This window comes from Ovis canadensis, chromosome 17 (genome assembly GCF_042477335.2).
Source record: "Ovis canadensis isolate MfBH-ARS-UI-01 breed Bighorn chromosome 17, ARS-UI_OviCan_v2, whole genome shotgun sequence".
Classification (NCBI taxonomy): domain Eukaryota; kingdom Metazoa; phylum Chordata; class Mammalia; order Artiodactyla; family Bovidae; genus Ovis; species Ovis canadensis.
Window position 1 is genome coordinate 48534250 of NC_091261.1, and position 23634 is coordinate 48557883.

At 37.4% G+C, this 23634-nt stretch overlaps 2 pseudogenes; both read left to right on the forward strand.

Annotated features, from left to right (window-relative positions):
• The first annotated feature begins 1615 nt into the window (after positions 1-1615).
• LOC138422284 (craniofacial development protein 2-like) lies at positions 1616-2563 on the forward strand (annotated as a pseudogene).
• Positions 2564-20034: 17471 nt separating this feature from the next.
• On the forward strand, positions 20035-20810 carry LOC138422962 (craniofacial development protein 2-like; annotated as a pseudogene).
• Positions 20811-23634: the final 2824 nt, after the last annotated feature.

Genomic DNA, 23634 nt, shown 5'->3' on the forward strand with positions numbered 1-23634 from the left:
TTGTAGCAACAGAAGAAAAACTATTCTCCAACTACAGTTAGCCACAAAAGTTTTTCCTTTAATATAAGTTTCTTCCTTTTGTAAAAATGAAGACTGAACATAACAATGAATAATACATTTCATTGAAGTAAAAGAACATCACCAACAGGGGCTATCACTTGAGAAATTATCATTATCTTATGGCATACCAACAAATAAAATTTGAAGTAAGTTTTCTGATAAAAATTTTCCAGAACTTTTCAGTTGGCTGTAGAAAAAAAAAAAATCCAATGCTATTGACATCTCTATAAACTGCATTTTTCTGATTTACTATATTGACTATAGTCTTGAATGTCATTTATTACTTTCTATTAACCATATTTGACTTTCCATAAAAGCCATAATCTTCCATTTTAAAGCTACCTAAAGGAGATCAGCCCTGTGAGTTCTTTGGAAAGAATGATGCTGAGGCTGAAACTCCAGTACTTTGGCCACCTCATGTGAAGAGTTGACCATTGGAAAAGACTCTGATGCTGGGAGGGATTGACGGCAGGAGGAAAAAGGAACGACAGAGGATGAGATGGCTGGATGGCATCACGGACTCGATGGATGTGAGTCTGAGTGAACTCCAGGAATTGGTGATGGACAGGGAGGCCTGGTGTGCTGCGATTCATGGGGTCACAAAGAGTCAGGCATGACTGAGCAACTCAGACATGACTGAGCAACTGAACTGAACTGAACTGAACCAAGTGATTCTCATCAATAATGGTTTTATTTCAAGGGAGACTTAAATTTAAATTCTGCCTAACTTTAATTTTTAAGTTTAAGCTTTCATTTTCTCCTAAAATATTGACCTTTAGTGGAAAATTCAACTCTTTAGGACGATTTCACTTTCTAGAATAGATTTTTCAAAGAGCATTATTTGAGCTCTTTGTGTGAGCCTCTATTCATACTTGCTGTCAGAAATGTTCCATGTGTTTCCAGGACTGGGCTCAGCTTTCCTCCTATGAACCCTCACTTATTTCCAGGAGGCAGACTAGACACTTTCCCATGAGCCATGAACACTGGGTGCTACATCAGATTAGCAGACTTCAATTCTGTTTTCCTCTCTATAAATCTGATCTTGAATTCCTCATAATCACAGGACAGTGTAAATTTTGTTCTCCATTACTGCATGTTAAACTTCTTATCCAGTTCCTTCCTGATATTTTGGTTTGGGAACTTCTAACCTAGTAAAGGAGTCTAGAAAGCTCCCTGGTATCACTGGAGTCTGTTCATTTCACTGCAATTAAAAAAAAAAAAAAAAACCTTTAAAATTAAGGTTTTGAAGTAACATATTTAAAAATACTGATGTGAACAGAGTTTCTGAAAATTTTATATAATATAGTATAACCATTAGGTTAGGATTGAATTAACTGTTAGAGGCCCTCTGAGTAGCTAGTTATTATGTTTCAGTTCCTTCAGAGAGTATTTATCTCAGTATTTATCCACAGCCTTGTCTCACTCAATGAAACTATGAGCCACGCCTTGTAGGGCCACCCAAGATGGATGGGTCATGGTGGAGAGTTCTGACAAAATGTGGTACACTGGAGAAGGGAATGGCAAACCACTTCAGTATTCTTGCCTTGGGAACCCCATGACCACTTTGAAAGGCAAAAAAGATAGGACACTGAAAGATGAACTCTCCAGGTTTGTAGGTGTCCAATATGGAGAACAGTCGAGAAATAAATCCAGAAAGAATGAAGAGATGGAGCTGAAGAAAAAACAACACCCAGTTGCAGATGTGACTGGTGATAGAAGCAATGTCTGATGTGATAAAGAGCAATATTGCATAAGAACCTGTACTGTTAGGTCAATGAATCAAGCAAATTAGAAGTGGTCAAACAGCAGATGGCAAGAGTGAACATCTAAATTTTAGGAATCAGTGAAGGAAGATGGATTGGAATGGGTGATTTTAACTCAGATGAACATTATATCTACTACTGTGGGCAGGAAACCCTTAGAAGAAGTTCAGTAGCCATCATCGTCAAGAAAAGAGTCTGAAGTGCAGTACTTGCATGCAATCTCAAAAACGATAGAATGATACCTCTTCATTTCCAAGGCAAACCATTTAATACCATGGTAATCCAAGTCTATGTCCCAACCAGTAATGCTAAAGAAGCTGAAGTTGAACGGTTCTATGAAGACCTACAAGACCTTTTAGAATTAACACCTCAAAAAAGATGTCCTTTTCATTATAGGGGACTGGAATGCAAAAGTAGGAAGTCAAGAAACACCAGGAGTAACAGGCAAATTTGGCCTTGGAGTACAAAATGAAGCAGGGCAAAGGCTAATAGAGTTTTGCCAAGAGAACACACTGGTCATAGCAAACACCCTCTTCCAAAAACACAAGAGAAGACTCTACACATGGACATCACCAGATGGCCAAAACTGAAATCAGATTGATTATATTATTTGCAGCCAAAGATGGAGAAGCTCTACACAGGCAGCAAAAACAAGACTGGAAGCTGACTGTGGCTCAGATCATGAACTCCTTATTGCCAAATTCAGACTCAAATTGAAGAAAGTAGGGAAAACCACTAGATCATTCAGGTATGACCTAATTCAAATCCCTTATGATTATACAGAGGAAGTGAGAAATAGATTTAAGGGACTAGATCTGATAGACAGAGTGCTTGATGAACTATGGACAGAGATTCATGACATTGTACAGGAGACGGATAAGACCATCTGCAAGAAAAAGAAATGTAAACAGGAAAAACAGTTTTCTGAGGAAGCCTTACAAATAACTGGGAAAAGAAGAGAAGTGAAGAGTAAAGCAGAAAAGGAAAGATAGCAAGGAGAGATAAGAAAGATTTTTTTCAATGATCAATGCAAAGAAATAGAGGAAAACAATAGAATGGGAAAGAGTAGAGATCTCTTCAAAAAAAATTAGAGATACCAAGGGACCATTTCAGGCACAGATGGGCTCAATAAAGGACAGAAATGGTATGGACCTAACAGAAGCAGAAGATATTAAGAAGAAGTGGCAAGAATACACAGAAGAACTGTACAAAAAAGATCTTCACGACCCAGATAGTCATGATGATGTGATCACTCACCTAGAACCAGATATCCTGGAATGTGAAGTCAAGTGGGCCTTAGAAAGCATCACTATGAACAAAGTGGATGTGATGGAATTTCAGTTGAGCTATTTCAAATCCTGAAAGATGATGCTGTGAAAGTGCTGTACTTAATATGCCAGCAAATTTGGAAAACACAGCAGTGGCCACAGGACTGGAAAAGGTCAGTTTTCATTCCAATCCCAAAGAAAGGCAATGCCAAAGAATGCTCAAACTACTGCACAATTACACTCATCTCACACACTAGTAAAGTAATGTTCAAAATTCTCCAAGCCAGGCTTCAGCAATACGTAAACCGTGAACTTCCTGATGTTCGAGCTGGTTTTAGAAAAGGCAGAAGCACCAGAGATCAAATTGCCAACATCTGCTGGATCATGGAAAAAGCAAGAGAATTCCAGAAAAATATTTATTTCTGCTTTATTGACTATACCAAAGCCTTTGACTGTGTGGATCACAATCAACTGTGGAAATTTCTGAAAGAGATGGAAACACCAGACCACCTGACCTGCCTCTTGAGAAATCTGTATGCAGGTCAGGAAGCAACAGTGAGAACTGGACATGAAACAACATACTGGTTCCAAATAGGAAAAGGAGTACATCAAGGCTGTATATTGTCACCGTGCTTATTTAACTTATATGCAGAGTACATCATGAGAAATGCTGGGCTGGATGAAGAACAAGCTGGAATCAAGTTTGTGGGGAGAAATGACAATAACCTAAGATATGCAGATGACACCATCCTTATGGCAGAAAGTAAAGAAGAACTAAAGAGCTTCTTGATAAAAGTGAAAGAGAAGAGTGAAAAAGATGGCATATAACTCAACATTCAGAAAACTAAGATCATGGCATTCTGTCCCATCACTTTATGGCAAATAGATGGAGAAACAGTGGAAACAGTGAAAGACTTCATTTCTGAGGGCTCCAAAATCACTGCAGATGGTGATTGCAGCCATGAAATTAAAAGACGCTTACTCCTTTAAAAGAACGTTGTGACCCACCTAGACAGCATATTAAAAAGCAGAGACATTACTTTGCCAACAAAGGTCTGTCTAGTCGAAGCTATGCTTCTCCAGTAACATGTACAGATATGAGAGTTGGAGTATAAAAAAGCTGGACACTGAAGAATTGGTGCTTTGAACTGTGGTGTTGGAAAAGACTCTTGAGAGTCCCTTGGATTGCAAGGATATCCAAACAGTCTATCCTAAAGGAGACCAGTTTTGATTGTTCATTGAAAGGACTGACGTTGAAGCTGAAACTCCAATACTTTCGCCACCTGATGTGAAGAACTGATTCATTTGAAAAAACCCTGATGCTAGGAAAGATTGAAGGCAGGAGAAGGGGACGACAAGATGAGATGGTTAAATGGCATCACCGACTCAATGGACATGACTTTAGGTAAACTCTGGGAGTTGGTAATGAACAGGTAGGCCTGGTGTCCTGATGTCCATGGAGTCGCAAAGAGCCAGACACAACTGAACGCCTGAACTGAACTCAACTGATGAATATATGATAAGTGATGATGTTTTTGAAAGACACTTCCCAATACCAACTTTATACATTACTAGGGAGAGATAGTTAGACGCTTTTGGAATATTTTGTCCTCAAGTGTTTATATTCTAGAGACTCTCAATATATTTTTGCTCAAGTACACATTGGATATATGCTTATTTCTAACAATAAACAGGTTTGTTTTTTTTTTTTAAAGTACAAGAAGTTCTTCATCTCGATTGAAGAGAAAAATAATAGGGAACCTAGGATTGCTAGATTATATTTTATTAAGTTCCTTGCAAATGGCAAAAGTGAAAAATGAAACAAAAAATCTCTGGAGTCCACGTTCACCAAAGGTAAATTTATTTTATAGGTAAGATCCCTGTTACAGAGATAAGCACCTTGTGGGTCCCCTAGAAATGTTATTTGCATCACTTATCCCTCTATTACAGTTAGTGATTAGCTGGCCTCCAAAGTGTCTCCCTGGATGTATTTCTTATATGTAAATGATAATTTGCAAAATGTTTCCTATTTGAAATGTATAAACATATTTGCCTTCTTGAAAATATCATGTTTATCAATGCATAATTTCAGAAGCAAAACTACTTTGAAAGGCACTTACATTTTTTCTGCAATTGGTTTGCATTATTTCAGCCTTAGCCCTGTTACTAGTTTGTTAATTACCAAGATCATGACTTCCATAAATTAGGTATGTAATAGATATTCAATTAAATCTTATTGATCTATTATCTGATGAATTCAGGCATCTTTTAAAAATAAACTGCTATATTATGTATAACTCTATTTAGGTATTTGAACTTCTTTGAACTCTTGAATGAAAGCTTCTGTCAAAAGATATCATATTTACAAGAATGCAGAGATTTGATTTTAAAATAGCACATATGACAAAGAGGAGTCCCTAGATTAATGTGAAAAGAGAGATGATAAGATATGAATGACAGGAAGGAATGGGTACTTTTACAACTTAATTTTAAGAAAACAGTAAATTCAAAGAAGTGATTAGAATTCTGGAAATTGAGTGACAGGATTTTTCTAAATGACAGAGAATAGGCAAGTCAAAAATAAGCAAAAATATTCTCCCTGGGAAATGGTAGGAGAATAGCATTATATGATAAAAATATAAGTGGATTGACAAAGTGATGTCAAAGACATGTAAAAAATAATATTGCTGTACATGAGAATGACTTCTGACTTTTTCAATAACATGACTATTGGAACTAAAGAAGTTAAAAGTAAAGAGAAATAACCTTTCAGACAACTAGTTTTAATTGAATTAGTTGATAAACCTCCATATACATATATTTTAATTGAAATTCACAAAACATATAATTAAATATTATAAGTTAACAGTTCAATGGTATTCACTTAATGCACAGTTGTGGGCAAACACCACACTCTCTAGTTTCAAACCTTTTCATCATCCCAGAAAACTGTCTTACATGATAAGTAACTACTCCAATTTCCACCTCTCTCATTCTGTGGTTACAACAAATTTGCTTTCTGTCTCTATGGATTTGCCTATTCTGATTGTATCATGTAGATTTAATCATGCAGATGAGGCGTTTCAGATGAGGAGAAATGGCAATTTAAGCCAAAACATGTAAACTAAAGTAAGTTCACAAAATCCAAGGAAAAATTTTTAAATCTCTGACAAAATTAATCAGAGGAGTAGGAATTTTTGTTCAGTCAGTTTCATTCTATGATTATTTTAACTATTTTTAAAAAATTTTTGAATAAGAAATATGATATATCAACTATGAGTTAATCTGTCAGGAACACAATTTAAGTTATCCAGTAGGAACCATAAAGTGGTAAACAACATGATAAGAGACAAGAGCCAGTTTGTCACCCTGGCAAGTTCGTGCAGCATTTGGGGATAAAATATTAAAAGTACACATCAAACTACACTGTAAATAATTGTGATTTCATAAATTAAGTTTGCTGTTTTAGTTATTTGGTGCCTGTTCACACATAACCATCAATTTTCCTCTCATGAAATCATTGAAACTTTATCAGTTGCAAACAAACCTTCTTGAGACAGAAATACAAATTCTATACAAATCATGAAGGGCAAAATCTGAAAGATTATTATATTTTATCTTAAACAGAGACTAGTTCTGAGAATCTACTTGTGAAATAAGAATGAATAATATCAGAGCTCAGATTAAAAATCCCTGAAATTGCAGTGGTTTCTCTGTGGCCAACAACAAAGAAATATGCCCCTTCTGTGAGCTTGCTAGCATTTTAATGCACAGCAGGCTTGTAAATAATTTTCTAAGCTCTCACTCTGCAGTGAGTGTTGACAAAGGCCAGCTGGATTTGCTTACCATGCTGAGAATGACCACATAAAGTGGGTATAAAATTTTAAAATCAGTTGAATACACTGATTAATTATAATAATGTTTCCATTAAATCCAAACCTCATTAAAACATAAGCATGCTGAAATATCTTTTGTATATCAGTATTGAAAAACAAATGAATAAGTCAATGTAAGGAAAATATACAGTAGAAATAGAGGCCACTATAACAACACAGTTTTCAGGTTAATTACAGAATTATTGGAAGCTAGTATTTTTTCAATGACTGCAATTCCTTAATCATGGAGATAAGTTTTCCTAGAAAAAATTTTATTTTTTTTTCCAAATAATTTGACTTGCGTAAGTATCAAGCTATTTTTCAACATATATTTCAAATTACATTTATTTTTTAATGAATTTTTTCATCCTCCTCTGTAGGATTATCTGTTCTTCCTTTGGGTTTCTTTTTACCCCTCTAAATTCTCTCCATTCATGGACTTATCAATAATGTTTTCCATTTACAACTGAAATCTTTCTTTATATAAAAGGTTCCTCTGCTGCAAACAACACAGAGGTAGGCATGTTGTTTACTGCTTGTGTGTCAGTGATTCAGTGAATGCAAACAGTTGCTATTATTACCTGTCATAATAATCACAATATGTAAATAAAGGGAAATATCAGAATAATGTGATGTAAAATTCTACATACTTAGCAAAAGTTTTGGAGAAGGCAATGGCACCCCACTTCAGTACTCTTGCCTGGAAAATCCCATGGACAGAGGAGCTGGTAGGCTGCAGTCCATGGGGTCGCTAAGAGTCAGACGCAACTGAGCGGCTTCACTTTCACTTTTCAGTTTCATGCATTGGAGAAGGAAGTGGTAACCCACTCCAGTACTCTTGCTTGGAGAATCCAAGGGGCAGCGGAGCCTGGTGGGCTGCCGTCTATGGGGTCGCACAGAGTTGGACATGACTAAAGCAACTTAGCAGCAATAGCAGCAGCAAGAGTTTGCAGTAGTTTTTAAAATTAATTACTAGTGTTTACAATTATTTTCATCTTTGACTCTATGTTGTTACTTTCCTGTTTCCCACTGACTTACATCTTTGAAATCCATTCTGAAGTCTGGAAAATTTTACTGGACATCTTCTTTCTTCCATTTTCTTTTTATGAAAACATTTGAGGTGATTTCATGGTCCTGTATCCAATGGATAACAAGTTCTCAGAAAGGGAAGCTTTGGGGCACATTGTGTGATCTGCTCCAACTGGCTGGGTACCCATCCCTCAGATGCAGTGAATGTCGGCTGCTGGGGGTACAGATGCCCCCTCTTTAGAAAAGCTGGAAAAGCTACCCTAAGAAGTGAAGCCCTAACTTGTCTAGGCAGTTAATCTGCAGCTGACTGATAGTTAACTGCCTGATAGTCAGTGTCTAACTAACTGATGGGGCAAAGGCCTTCCTTTGTCTCAAAATATGAAAAGCCTGTGCTGAAATTTCTTTGTGGGACCAAAAGGATGCTATTTTCCAAATAAGACATTCTTAGTTAGCTCTTCACCCCTATTCTCTTAATTCTCTGGTCCACAATAAATCACTTTCACAATAATCCTCAAAACTTTACTATTAAAGAGTATAATCTGGTACATTTGACATATGACACAGTCCTAGGAATCAAACTCTAACGATGATGTTGGTTTGGGAATAGGTCATTCTTCAGCTGGATTAAAAAAAGGATCACATCTCTAGTAGAATACAAAGTAGGACAACCAGTCCCATTCCTGTAGGGTGTTTTGCAGCTGGGTGACCTGTCACGGAACAGAGGTGTAAAAAGATCCTCTAGTTTGAACATCATCCCTTGTCTTTGAGGGGTATGGAGGAAATAGAAAATATAAGCAATGCAGAAATGGGTGGCTGTTAATAGGCAATGTTGATACACTTAGATAAAATGACAGGTTTAGAATAATTAAGCAACAAATTAGAGCAAAGTGTAAGTGCCATAAGGCTCTGGGACTAATATGCTGCAGCTGGAAGACTAACCAAACAGAAAGCCATATGACCTAATCTAATTATTAAGAATGGCAGAGAATCCAAAGGTTCAATTCATCAGACTAGAAAATTCTCTGAAATCAATCAGGGCCATTAGAGGGAAATATTGGGACACTGACATTTGGGATTGGGTTATATATAGGGACAGGGCTTCCCTAGTGGCTCAGTGGTAGAGAATCCTGCTGTCAGGGCAGGAGATGAAGGTTCAATTCCTGGGTTGGGAAGATCTCCTGAGAAGGAAGTGGCAACCCACTCCAGTATTCTTACCTGGGAAATCTCATAGAGAGAGGATCCTGGAGAGCTACAGTCCAAGGAGTTGCAAAGAGTTGGAACTGACTGAGCAACTGAGTACACACACCAAGCCTGGAGTTCAGACTTGGGACACTGCCCTATAACACAAGATTTCACTCCTAAACAAAGCTTCTGGGAGATATGTGTTGGAAGTTTAACAAAATAAAGGCCAACTTACATGGAAACCAGAACTGCTGTATCTAGGGGTGACTGGGGGGACCCAAACAAATGTATATATTAGCAAGTAATTAATATTGATATTTAATTAATATATAACAATGCAAACAAAAATGGCAATGGCTTCAGTGAATGAATTTACTGCTAACAAGATGTAGATTTGTGAATATACATGTTAGTAATACTTGTTCAACATCATTAAAGTTTCATACTATTTCATTGGTTCTATGATATTAGAAATAACATGATTTAATAAAACATCCATGAAAACACTGGTTTGTCTCTTGAAATGGAAATGGTATCCCTAGATAGCTATGTTTCTGGATTAGTTGAAGTGTTCTCCAAATAAGAATCACTATGTGTTACCATTGTTTTGATTAAGTGCCAAGTACTGTTCTCTTTCTATTTAAAGTTTCAAAGGAAATGTTGTATATTTCTCCAAGCACAATTATCATTCAGCTCATGATGCTGACTAACTAGAAGCTTTGTCATGTGTTTATTTAATGAATATTAAGAAATGAGAGACTAGGAGTATTTGCTTTCTTTTGTTTTGTTGTCCTAATCATTTGTATAGTAAATTACTATCAGTGTGGCATTAAAAGACTAGAATTATGTAGAGTAAATGAAAAATAGAGTTAACATCTTGTGTTTGACCGTTCTCATAGCAAATACATTTGGATTTCTTTCAATAAATTTTTAATATCTATATATTTATTCAATGATATATTCAGTATAACTATAATTATATAGGTGTGTATGTGCATGCTAAGTTGCTTCAGTCGTGTCTGACTCTTTGCGATCCTATGGACCATAGTCCACCGGGCTTCTCTGTGCATGGGATTTTCCAGGCAAGAATACTGGAGAGGGTTGACATGCCCTCCTCCAGGAGATCTTCCTGACCCAGGGATCAGACCTGCATTTTTTAGGTGTTCTGCATTGGTGGACAGGTTCTTTACCATTAATGCTACCTGGGAAACTATATATGTATTCACACATTTGCATTAATAGAAGAATCAGAATTAAGCTATTCCCTCCTAGCAAATTTCTAACAGCTAATTAAAAAAGCATATTTCAACGAATATATATACAGTCTTAACAGTGAGTCTCTACCACTTATATGGCTGGAGATAGAGTTGATTTTACCAAAAATAAATATTGTTTCCATCTCAAGTCACTTCCTCAAACGCAAACTTAATAAGATTTAATACTATTCATCACAAAGAATATTGTAGCATTAAACAAGTTGCTAAGAACTTAAGAAAATATTTTTCTAAACTAGAATAATACAGACCAAGGTTGCAGATAATTGTTCCTTTCCCACTTTTTTTTTTTTAATGTTCCAGTACCTTATCTTTAGGAACAGTTTTATTCATTAAAATTTTATGGGAAGGGATTTTTAAAATCTTTTCTGGAAATGATAATCCTTATTGTATAGTGTTTGAAAATCTAACCTCTGTAAGATTGAGGGCAAATATTATGCAAATAAAGACCAAAAGAATGATTGTGCCTATGAAACATTCCTTCAAAGACCTTTACATGTGCTGAGTTAACACTAATGATCTCTGAGGAGCACAGCTTCCTGACATATTTTATTCTCCCTTATAGAAGGAGAGGGCAAATGAAATACAGCAGTTTTCAATATAACTATATTAAATTGTTATTTTCATTTTATAAGTGCTTTCCTTACAGCCCAAAGTCACATAGCAGACTCAGTTTAAATATTTAAACTGAACACTTTCCTTTTGTGTCCATCTAGACTAGGGTTGACAAACTACAGACTAAGGGCAAAATTCTGTCTACAACCTGTTTCTGAAAATTGTTTTATTGGAACATAGTCACATTTATTTGCTTTTTGCTATCTAGAGCTGCTTTCCCATTACAATGACAAAGCTGAATCATTGCAACAGAAAGTATATTGTTTTTAAAGCCTAAAAAGTTATAAATACATATTTTAATACTTGCATTTATTTATTTATATATATGTATGTATATACATATATATATATATTTATTCTCTAGGATGGAATAGCTGAAGGTTGATTTTTCTTGTAGCATGAATATATATGTAAATACATGGATATTAATATCTGAAAGACAAAAATATGAATATATTTGCCATGAGAAGGATCAAATACATGATGCTATCTATTTCCCATTTCCTAATCTTCCTCTTTTAATACCCACTGACTAATTTGCAATAATAAATTGAAAAGGAAAAAATAAATGTAAATATATAGAAGGTATATAAAGTATTAAATGTTTTCTGAACTCTTAAGAGTTCAAGATAGCAGTGTGAGAAGATCCTGCATTTCCATCCTCCCAAGGACACAACAAATCTAAATTTACATATGGAATTATTCTTCCAGAAAAGAACTTGAATACTGAATGAATCTCCATTGTTCATTGAAAAGTAAAAGGGTAAAAGTACAGCACCAAGATGGTTAGGAAGAGCAGAGATATAGTCTTGCCAAAGAAAATCCCATACTCTAGCTATGGTGGTCCACACTTGGGAGGGATCACAAAATAATGGATATTTCCCTTGAGACCCAAACACCTAACTTGAAACCACTGGGGAATTTGATGCTCCCAGGACAACTACAAAACTACAGGAAATGAAAAACCTACTTGTAAACCCACTCAGCCTAAAACCAGTGCAAACACCAATATAAGAAGTGCACAGACTATAGATGAAGGTGGCCCATGTTCTAATCTTGGAGTGTCTGCTGGAGGGGCAGGAACCAGCTGGGATGTGCCTCAGAGACTGAGACCTTGGGAGAAGCTATTATTGCAACTTCAGGAAAACTTGCTAATGCCAGCACTGGTGACTGCCACTTTGAAAGCCCAATCCTGTGCTTTGGCAGGGTCTCACTCCCAGCAACTGACAGTCCATCAACCAGTGTGTGTAACATATACAGGCAGGCCTTAGAGGATACAAGATCAATATCCAAATCTCTGTGGCTTTCCTATATATAATAAAGATAATTTAAGAAAACAATATGATTTACAATAGCATAAAAAATAAAAACAAAAAAAAAGAACAAATTTAACCAAGAACGTAAAAGACCTATGTACTAAAAATAGCAAGACACTGATAAAAACTGAAGAGGATACAAGTAAGTGTAATGATATTTCATGGTCATGGATTGGAAGAATTCATATCATGAAAATACCTATAAACAAATAAATAATAGCTAGAAAAAAATACTCTTCAAATCAATCTACAGATTGAATGCAATCTCTATCAAAATTCCAGTGGCATATTTCTTAGAGATAGAATGGATAATTCTAAAATTTTTGTGTTACCACAAAAAATTCTGAAATACAATTCTGAAAAAATTGTGCAAAAGAAGAGCAAAGATGAGGGTATCATACTTTCTGATTTTAAGCTAAAACAATGCAGTAATAATCAAAATAGTATGACACTGATAGAAAAACTAACACATAGATAAATGAAACAGAATTTAGAGCTTGGTAATGAACCCACATATATATGAATAATTAATTTACAATAAAGGCATAAAAATTTTAATGGACAGAAGATAATTTCTTCAATAATTAGTGTTGGGAAAACTGGACAACTACATACAAAAAAGCCCCAAACTAGAACGCTTTCTTACATACACAAAAATTAACTCAAAATTGATTTAAAGACTTGGAAACCATTTAAATCCTAGAAGTAAATGTACACAGTAACTTCCCTGACTCTGCAATGTTTATGGAACCTGACTCCAAGGGCAAGTGGAACAGAAACAAAAGTAACAAATGGGACTACATCAAAAGCTTCTGCACAGCAAAAGAAACCATCACCAAAACAAAAAGACAACTTCATGGACAGGAGAAGATATTTACAAGTTATATATTTCATAAGGTATAAATCTGGAGAAGGGCATGGCAACCCACTCCAGTATTCTTGCCTGGAGAAACTCCATGGACAGAGGAGCCTAGTAGGCTATAAGCCATAGGGTCACAAAGAGTCAGACACAACTGAAACAACTTAGCATGCATGCAAGGCATTGATATTCAGCATGCACAAATAATTCACACAACTCAAAAATAACAAAATTTAACTCAACTAAAAAATAGGCAGAGTATCTGAACAGACATTTTTTTCCAAAGAAAACATACAGATGGGCAACAACTTATGAAAAGATGTTCAAAATAACTAATTATTACAGAAATGCAAATCAAAGCCGCATTGAGATATCACCTCATACTTGTTCAGTTCAGTTCAGTCGCTCAGTTGTGTCCGACTCTTTGCGACCCCATGAATCGCAGCACGCCAGGCCTGACTATTATTTAAAAGACAAGAAATCACTAATGTTGGCAAGGATATGGAGTAAGGGAACACTTGAATACTGATGGTGAGATTATAAACTGGTACAACCAGTATGGAAAACAGTCTGGGACTTCCTCAGCAAGTTAAGAATAGTACTACTATGGGACCCACGTATTCCACTTCTGGGTATGTGAACAATGTAAAATCATTACATTAGGAAGATATGTGCATGCTTACATTCGTTATGGCATTGTTTGCAAAGCAGCAAATATGGAAATAACCTACTGTCTGTGGATAGATGAATGGATAAGGAAGATATGGTATACATTTATAATGTAATATGACAGCCATTAGAAAAGGATGAAATATTGCCATTTGTGACATTATAGATGAATCTGGAATGTATTGTGCTAAGTGAAGTAAGTCCCAGGATGAAAGATGCATGCCATATGATTTCATGCAAAGGTGGAATCTAAAAGGCAAGCAAATCAAATAAATAAACAAAATAAAGCAAAAAGAAACTCATAGATAAACCATATTAGTGGTGCCAGAGGGGAACAAAGTTGGGAGTGAGCAAAAGGAGTGAAGGTCAGCTATGTGATGATGAATGGTCACCAGACTTGTGGTGGTGATCAGCAAGTAGCGAATACAGATGTTAAATCATAATGGTATACACCTGAAATATGTAACTAATTAAAATATGTTCTAGTCCATTTAGAATAATCATAAATATAATAGAAATTAAAAAGTGTAGACATAATCAAAAATGAAAATCTAAACTTTCAACTTTTCCTGACTCCAGGAAAAGAAGTAAAGTATTTACCTTGTTCACTAACTTATTATGTTTTATTATGTTAAAGCTGAGGAAATTAAAGGCATTGTTTCTGCTTTTTTGTGATGACTATATAAATGTGTTATAATAATTTGTCACTTTTACTCAAATTCTTCAGTTTCTTTTACTTGAAAAGTAACCCTTTAAACATGTTATATAAAGCATGAGTAAGCACAAGCCTGGGAAAAATACATAGAATTTAGTTTACTTGGTTGGAATTTTATGTATCAGAAAAATTATACATTGTAAGTTAGAAAGTCATATCTTTTTTGCCTTTTCATACTGTTCATGGGCTTCTCAAGGCAAGAATACTGAAGTGGTTTGTCATTCCATTCTCCAGTGGACCACATTTTGTCAGAACTTTCCACCATGACCCATCTGTCTTGGGTGGCCCTACACAGCATGGCTCACAGTTTCTTTGAGTTTGACAAGGGTGTAGTGCATGTGATCAGTTTGATTAATTTTCTGTCATTGTAGTTTTCATTCTGTCCACCCTCTGAGGATGAGGATAAGAGACATGGAAGTTTCCTGATGGGAGAGACTGGCTGTGGGGAAAACTGGTTCTTGATCAAATGGGTGGCTGCCATGCTCAATAAATCTTTAATCTGATTTTCTGTTGATGGGGAGGGCATATTCCCTCTCTGTTATTTGACCTGAAACCAAATTATGGTGGAGTTAATGAAGATAACAGCAACCTCCTTCAAAAGGTCCTGTATACCCACTGCTGAACTCAGCAGCCCTGACCCTGCAGCAGGCCACTGCCAACTCATGCCTCTGCCAGAGACTCCTAGAGACTCACAGGTTAAGCCTGAGTCAGTCTCTTGTGGGGACACTTATTCTTACTCCTGGGTCCCTAGTGTGCAAAAGATTTTGGTTGTGCCCTCCAAGAGTCTGTTTCCCCAGCCCTGTGTAAGTTCTGTAATCAAATCCCACTGGCCTCCAAAGTCAAATTCCCTGGGGGTTTTCAGTCCCTTTGCCAGATCCCCAGGCTGGGAAATCTGCTGTGGGGCCTGGAACTTCCTTGACAGAGCAAGAATTGCACTGGTTTGTCCAGTAGTCAGGGAGAAGGCAACAGCACCCAACTCGAGTATTCTTGCCTGGAAAATCCCATGGATGGAGGAGTCTGGAAGGCTACAGTCCATGGGGTCACTGAGGGTCAGACACAACTGAGTCACTTCACTTTCACCTTTCACTTTCATGCGTTGGAGAAGGAAATGGCAACCCACTCTAGTGTTCTTGCCTGGAGAATCCCAGGGAAGGGGGAGCCTGGTGGGCTGCCGTCTATGGGGTCGCACATAGTTGGACACGACTGAAGTGACTTAGCAGCAGCAGTTGCATCCAGTACTCATGTATGGATATGAGAGTTGGACTATAAAGAAAGCTGAGTGCTGAAGAATTGATGCTTTTGAAATGTGGTGTTGAAGAAGACTCTTGAGAGTCCCTTGGACTTGCAAGGAGATCCAACCAGTCAAGCCTAAAGGAAATAAGACCTGAATATTCATTGAAAGGACTGAAGCTGAAGCTGAAATTCCAATACTTTGGCCTACCCGATGCAAAGAACTGACTCATTGGAAAAGACCCTGATGCTGGGAAAGATTGAAGGCAGGAGGAGAAGCTGACATTAGAGGATGAGATGGTTAGATAACATCACTGAATCTATGGACTTGAGTTTGAGTAGGTTGTGGGAGTTGATGATGGACAGGAAAGCCTGGTGTACTGAAATCCATGGGGAAACAAAAAGTCAGACATGACTGACTGACTGAAATGAACTGAACTAAACTAAAATAAGGAAGTGATAATCTTAAATAATTGATTTGATGACCATTATTTTTATTGAAACCATACTGTTTTTGGGGGGTGTAATATTTCCTTTGGAGGTTTGAAGAGGTTATGTGTAGACCTGGAGAGAGATATTGTTTACAGTTAAGAATAATTTTCAGAGCTTGGCATTCTGCTATTCATAGTAATGTTTATTGCTTAATAATATAAATTTGCAATGCAAAATATATTTCTAAAATCAATACTACATTTAAAGAAAATAAATTCACTTTTAATAACAAAAATTCTCCATGATTAAAGATTAATTTTTGTTAGCAACATGATTTTAAATTACTGATGCACAGATTAATTTTTAAACATATTGCAGATCAAATACCATATTTTTTTTAAAGTTTTAATAATGTTCTTTAATAGTTTAAAGCACACAGGCTCAAAATAATTGGAAAACAATGAGTACCTCAAAAACTATGAAAAATAGGATAGAAGTCAAAGGCCAATGGGTGGGATGATCCCATTCTTTTTTCCCCTCCATTTAATTTCAATAAAGTAATGTTGATAAAGAACCCACTGATGTTAGGCACTGCTTTAATTAGAGATGTAATGATTAATAAATCTTGTCATGACTACCAGAAGCTTCGCCTGTATTTTAAATATGAGAAATTGGTTTACATTGCATGTACTATAAAAGGTATATAAATAGTACTGTATTCTGGAATATATATATGGCAGCTGAGGGTTTGACTACTCTGCAAATATTACTGACAATGTGTAATATTTATTTAATTTAACTTCATTTTTACAATGTGCCAGACAATGCAATAGCTGCTAGAGTTAAAGTGATGACAAAACAGACACAAGTGATTTTTTTTCAGTGCACTAATATTAAGGAAAGTATGATCGATCAAATGTCATATAAATTCCTTGAATTCAAAGCTACCAATGCTTATATATTTTATTTCTCCCCTCTATATATGAACTCATATTTCAGCATGCATAAAAAATATAGATAAAGAAAGAAAAGGAAAAAGCATTTTTTATCATTCATCTTTAAATAAGAATTAATTCTATAATTGTGAATGTGTGAAAAGTTGTTATAGATTATGCCCATACAAATACTTAGACATTATCATTCCTAAAATATACTGTAGATTCTCCACCACATGAAGATATCTGAGCCACTTTAACTACAACTTTTTTTTCGGAATCACACATGTGATTTTTGTCCTTTGTCCCATCTTGTATACTCATCAGTTCCCCCATTTCTGTTTTCCTTATTCTTCTATAACAAAAAAATGTTATTTCTATACTTCTAACTACATAATCATAAATTAATGAGCTGGACTACTGACAACAATCTAAGCTCATTCAAGTATTTCTATGAATAATTTCCATTCCTAAAAACATCTATTTCTGCTTTATTGACTATGCCAAAGCCTTTGACTGTGTGGATCACAATCAACTGTGGAAAATTCTGAAAGAGATGGGAATACCAGACCACCTAACCTGCCTCTTGAGAAATCTGTATGCAGGTCAGGAAGCAACAGTTAGAACTGGACATGGAACAATAGACTGGTTCCAAATAGGAAAAGGAGTGCGTCAAGGCTGTATATTGTCACCCTGCTTATTTAACTTATATGCAGAGTGCATCATGAGAAACGCTGGACTGGAAGAAACACAAGCTGGAATTAAGATTGCTGGGACAAATATCAACAACCTCAGATATGCAGATGACACCACCTATATGGCAGAAAGTGAAGAGGAGCTAAAAAGCCTCTTGATGAAAGTGAAAGAGGAGAGTGAAAAAGTTGGCTTAAAGCTCAACATTCAGAAAATGAAGATCATGGCATCTGGTCCCATCACTTCATGGGAAATAGATGGGGAAACAGTAGAAACAGTATCAGACTTTATTTTTTGGGGCTCCAAAATCACTGCAGATGGTGACTGCAGCCATGAAATTAAAAGATGCTTACTCCTTGGAAGAAAAGTTATGACCAACCTAGATAGTATGTTCAAAAGCAGAGACATTACTTTGCTGACTAAGGTCCGTCTAGTCAAGGCTATGGTTTTCCCTGTGGTCATGTATGGATGTGAGAGTTGGACTGTGAAGAAGGCTGAGTGCCGAGGAACTGATGCTTTTGAACTGTGGTGTTGGAGAAGACTCTTGAGAATCCCTTGAACTGCAAGGAGATCCAACCAGTCCATTCTGAAGGTCAGCCCTGGGGTTTCTTTGGAAGGAATGATGCTAAAGCTGAAACTCCAGTACTTTGGCCACCTCATGCAAAGAGTTGACTCATTGGAAAATACTCTGATGCTGGGAGGGATTGAGGGCAGGAGGAGAAAGGGACGACAGAGGATGAGATGGCTGGATGGCATCACCGACTTGATGGACGTGAGTCTGAATGAACTCTGGGAGTTGGTGATGGACAGGGAGGCCTGGTGTGCTGCGATTCATGGGGTCGCAAAGAATCGGACATGACTGAGTGACTGAACTGAACTGAACTGACTGAAAAAGAATTCTGATACCAGTTAGTAAGTTCATTAAATTCCCATTCCTATAATTACTAGATGTAGAAAAGGCACTGTTCTAGATGTATATTAGAGAAAACTTACTGCTTAACATAATAAATATTTTGGATTTCTGAAGGATGGTTAGATTTCAATCAATGCTGCACATTTGTTTGAACATATATAACTCTCAGGACTTCCCTGATGGCTCAGACAGTAAACAATCCACCTGCAATGTGGGAGACCTGGGCTTGATCCCTAGGTTGGGAAGATCCCCTGGATAAGGGTAAGGTAACCCCGTCCAATATTCTTGCCAGGAGAATCCCCATGAACAAAGGAGCCTGGCAAGCTGCATGCAGTCCACGGGGTCACAAAGAGTCAGACATGACTGAGCAACTAAGAACAGAACAGTAAATCTCAAAAAACTTTGATGCTATAGTATAAACAATCATTAGCAGAGAAAAGGCATATTTGTACATTTTCTCTGATTTGATGAAGGAAAGCTCAGTTCTTTGGTCTTTCTAATGCACTGACTATACCTGGAGTATAAAGTTCACTGGTGACAGAAAAGAACACACAAGAAGCAAAAATTCAGGATTTCTATCAGCATTAGGCAATTAGAAGCACTTTGAAATCAATGGCTTGCCAGGGTGATTAACAATCAGTTCATTGGTAGCATCTTGGAATAGAATTACTCTAGGTGCAGTTTTCTTAGAACCTTATGGTCCAGAACTTTCTTAGTATCATGCAAACTTTTTTCCACAGAGTTTCTAACCCATAATAAATATCTAGTAGTTCCATTGCTATGTTGTGATGCTTATGCAACTGAATAAGTTTTATACTTTAAAAACAACACTTATTTGGCAAAAATTGAGGGCAGACACAATAAAACCATAATCACAGAAAACTAGTCAATCTAATCACACTAGGACCACAGCCTTGTCTAACTCAATGAAACTAAGTCATACTGTGTGGGGCCACCCAGGGTAGGCCGGTAATGGTGGACAAGTCTGACAGAATGTGGTCCACTGGAGAAGGGAATGGCAAACCACTTCAGTATTCTTACCTTGATAACGCCATGAACAGCATGAAAAGGCAAAATGATAAGATACCAAAAGAGGAACTCCCCAGGTCAGTAGGTACCCAATATGCTCCTGGAGATCAGTGGAGAAATAACTTCAGAAAGAATGAAGGGATGGAGCCAAAGCAAAAACAATACCCAGTTGTGGATGTGACTGGTGATAGAAGCAAGGTCCAATGCTGTAAAGAGCAATATTGCATAGGAACCTGGAATGTCAGGTCCATGAATCAAGGCAAATTGGAAGTGGTCAAACAAGAGATGGCAAGAGTGACCTTATGGGCTGGAATGGGTGAATTTAACTCAGATGACCATTATATCTACTACTGAGGGCAGGAATCCCTTAGAAGAAATGGAGTAGCCATCATGGTCAACAAAGAATCCAAAATGCAGTACTTGGATGCAATCTCAAAAACGACAGAATGATCTCTGTTCATTTCCAAGGCAAACCATTCAATATCACAGTAATTCAAGTCTATGCCCCAACCAGTAACCCTGAAGAAGCTGAAGCTGAACAGTTCTATAAAGACCTACAAGACCGTTTAGAACTAACACCCAAAAAAGATGTCCTTTTCATTGTAGGGGACTGGAATGCAAAAGTAGGAAGTCAAGAAACACCAGGAGTAACAGGCAAATTTGGCCTTGGAATACGGAATGAAACAAGGCAAAGGCTAATAAAGTTTTGCCAAGAAAACACACTGGTCATAGCAAACACCCTCTTCCAAAAACACAAGAGAAGACTCTACACATGGCCACTACCAAATGGTCAACACTGAAATCAGATTGATTATATTCTTTGCAGCCAAAGATGGAGAAGCTCTATACAGTCAGCAAAAACAAGACTGGGATCTGACTGTGGCTCAGATAGTGAACTCTTTATTGCTGAATTCAGAATTAAATTGCAGAAAGTAAGGAAAACCACTAGACCATTCAGGTATGACCTAAATCAAATCCCTTATGATTATACAGCAGAAGTGAGAAAAGGATTTAAGGGACTAGATCTGATAGATAGAGTGCCTGATGAACTATGGAATGAGGTTTGTGACATTGTACAGGAGACAGGGATCAAGACCATCCTCATGGAAAAGAAATGCAAAAAAGCAAAATGGCTGTCTGGGGAGGCCTTACAAATAGCTGTGAAAAGAAGAGAAGCTAAAAGCAAAGGAGAAAAGGAATGATATAAGCATTTGAATGCAGAGTTCCAAAGAAGAGCAGGGGAGAAAAGAAAGCCTGCTTCAACAATCAATGCAAAGAAATAGAGGAAAACAACAGAATGGGAAAGACTAGAGATCTCTTCAAGAAAATTAGAGATACCAAGGGAACATTTCACGCAAACACAGGCTCGATAAAGGACAGAAATATTAAGAAGAGGTGGCAAGAATACACAGAAGAACTGCACAAAAATCTTCACCACCAAGATATTCATGATGGTGTGATCATTCACATAGAGGCACACACCTGGAATGTGAAGTCAAGTGGGCCTTAGGAGCATCACTAGGAACAAAGCTAGTGGAGGTGATGGAATTCCAGTTGAGCTATTTCAAATCCTGAAAGATGATGCCGTGAAACTGCTGTGCTCAATATGTCAGCAAATTTGAAAAACTCAGCAGTGGCCACAGGACAGGAAAAGGTCAGTTTTCATTCCAATCCCAAAGAAAGGCAATGCCAAAGAATGCTCAAACTACTGTACAATTGCACTCATCTCACACACTAGTAAAATAAGGCCAAATTTCTCCAAGCCAGTCTTCAGCAATATGTGAATCGTGAACTTACAGATGTTCAAGCTGGTTTTAGAAAAGGAAGAGGAACCAGAGATCAAATTGTCAACATCCGCTGGATCATGGTAAAAGAAAGAGCGCTCCAGAAAAACATTCATTTCTATTTTACTAACTATGCCAAATCCTTTGACTGTGTGGATCACAGAAAACTGTGGGAAAATCTGAAAGGGATGGGAATACAAGACCACCTGTCCTGTCTCTTGAGAAACCTATATGCAGGTCAGGAAGCAACAGTTAGAACTGGACATGGAACAACAGACTGGTTTCAAATAGGAAAAGGAGTACGTCAAGGCTATATATTGTCACCCTGCTTATTTAACTTATATGCAGAGTACATCACGAGAAACGCTGGACTGGAAGAAACACAAGCTGGAATCAAGATTGCCAGGAGAAATATCAATCACCTCAGATATGCAGATGACACCACCCTTATGGCAGAAAATGAAGAGGAACTAAAAAGCCTCTTGATGAAAGTGAAAGAGGAGAGCGAAAATGTTGGCTTAAAGCTCAACATTCAGAAAACCAAGATCATGGAATCTGGTCTCATCACTTCGTGGGAAATAGATGGGGAAACGGTGGAAACAGTGTCACACTTTATTTTCTGGGCTCCAAAATCACTGCAGATGGTGACTGCAGCCATGAAATTAAAAGATGCTTACTCCTTGAAGGAAAGTTATGACCAACCAAGATAGCATATTCAAAAGCAAAGACATTACTTTGCCAACAAGGGTCCATCTAATCAAGGCTATGGTTTTTCCTGTGCTCATGTATGGATGTGAGAGTTGGACTGTGAAGAAAGCTGAGTGCCGAAGAATTGAAGCTTTTGAACTGTGGTGTTGGAGAAGACTCTTGCTACTCCCTTGGACTGCAAGGAGATCCAACCAGTTGATTCTAAAGGAGATCAGTCCTGGGTGTTCTTTGGAAAGACTGATGCTAAAGCAGTAACTCCAATACTTTGGCCACCTCATGCGAAGAGTTGACTCATTGGAAAAGAGTCTGATTCTGGGAGGCATTGGCGGCAGGAGGAGAAAGGAACGACAGAGGATGAGATGGCTGGATGGCATCAGCAACGTGATGGATGTGAGTTTGAGTGAACTCCAGGGGTTGGTGATGGACAGGGGGGCCTGGTGTGCTGCAATTCATGGGGTCACAAAGAGTCGGACATGACTGAGTGACTGAACTGAACCGAAAATCCAGTTAGATATTGACACATTTCTCATTTTACATTGATTTTCATGTCATATCTGCTTATTTACAGCTGCTGCTGCTGCTGCTAAGTCGCTTCAGTCATGTCCGACTCTGTGCTATCCCATAGTCGGCAGCCCACCAGTCTCCCCTGTCCCTGGGATTCTCCAGGCAAGAACACTGGAGTGGGTTGTCATTTCCTTCTCCAATGCATGAAAGTGAAAAGTGAAAATGAAGTTGCTCAGTCATGTCCGACTCTTAGCGACCCCATGGACTGCAGCCCACCAGGCTTCTCCATCCATGGGATTTTCCAGGCATATTTTTACAGCAAATGGTGAAAATAAATTTGTACAGGTATGACACAGGCATTGAACCTAACAGCTTAATTAAGAGCAATTTGTCAGTTCTCTGTGACTCCATGGACTGTAGCCCACCAGGTTTCTCTGCCCATGGAACTTTTCAGGCAAGAATATTGGAGCAGGTTCCCATTTCCTACTCTGTGACATCTTCCTGACACAGGGAATGAACCCGCATCTCTTGTGTCTCCAGCATTGGCAGGCAGATTCTTTACCACTGAGCCACCCAGGAAGAAATACCCTTGAACAGGTATAAGTATGCCTAGTGAACTTTAGGGTTGGGAACTCATGTATACCTGTGGTGGATTCATATCAATGTATGGCAAAACCAATATAGTATTGTAAAGCAAAAAAATAAAAATAAATCAAAAAATCAAAAAAGTCAGTATGACTGGAGGTGAGTGGGTAAGTACAATAATAAGAATACACTGGGG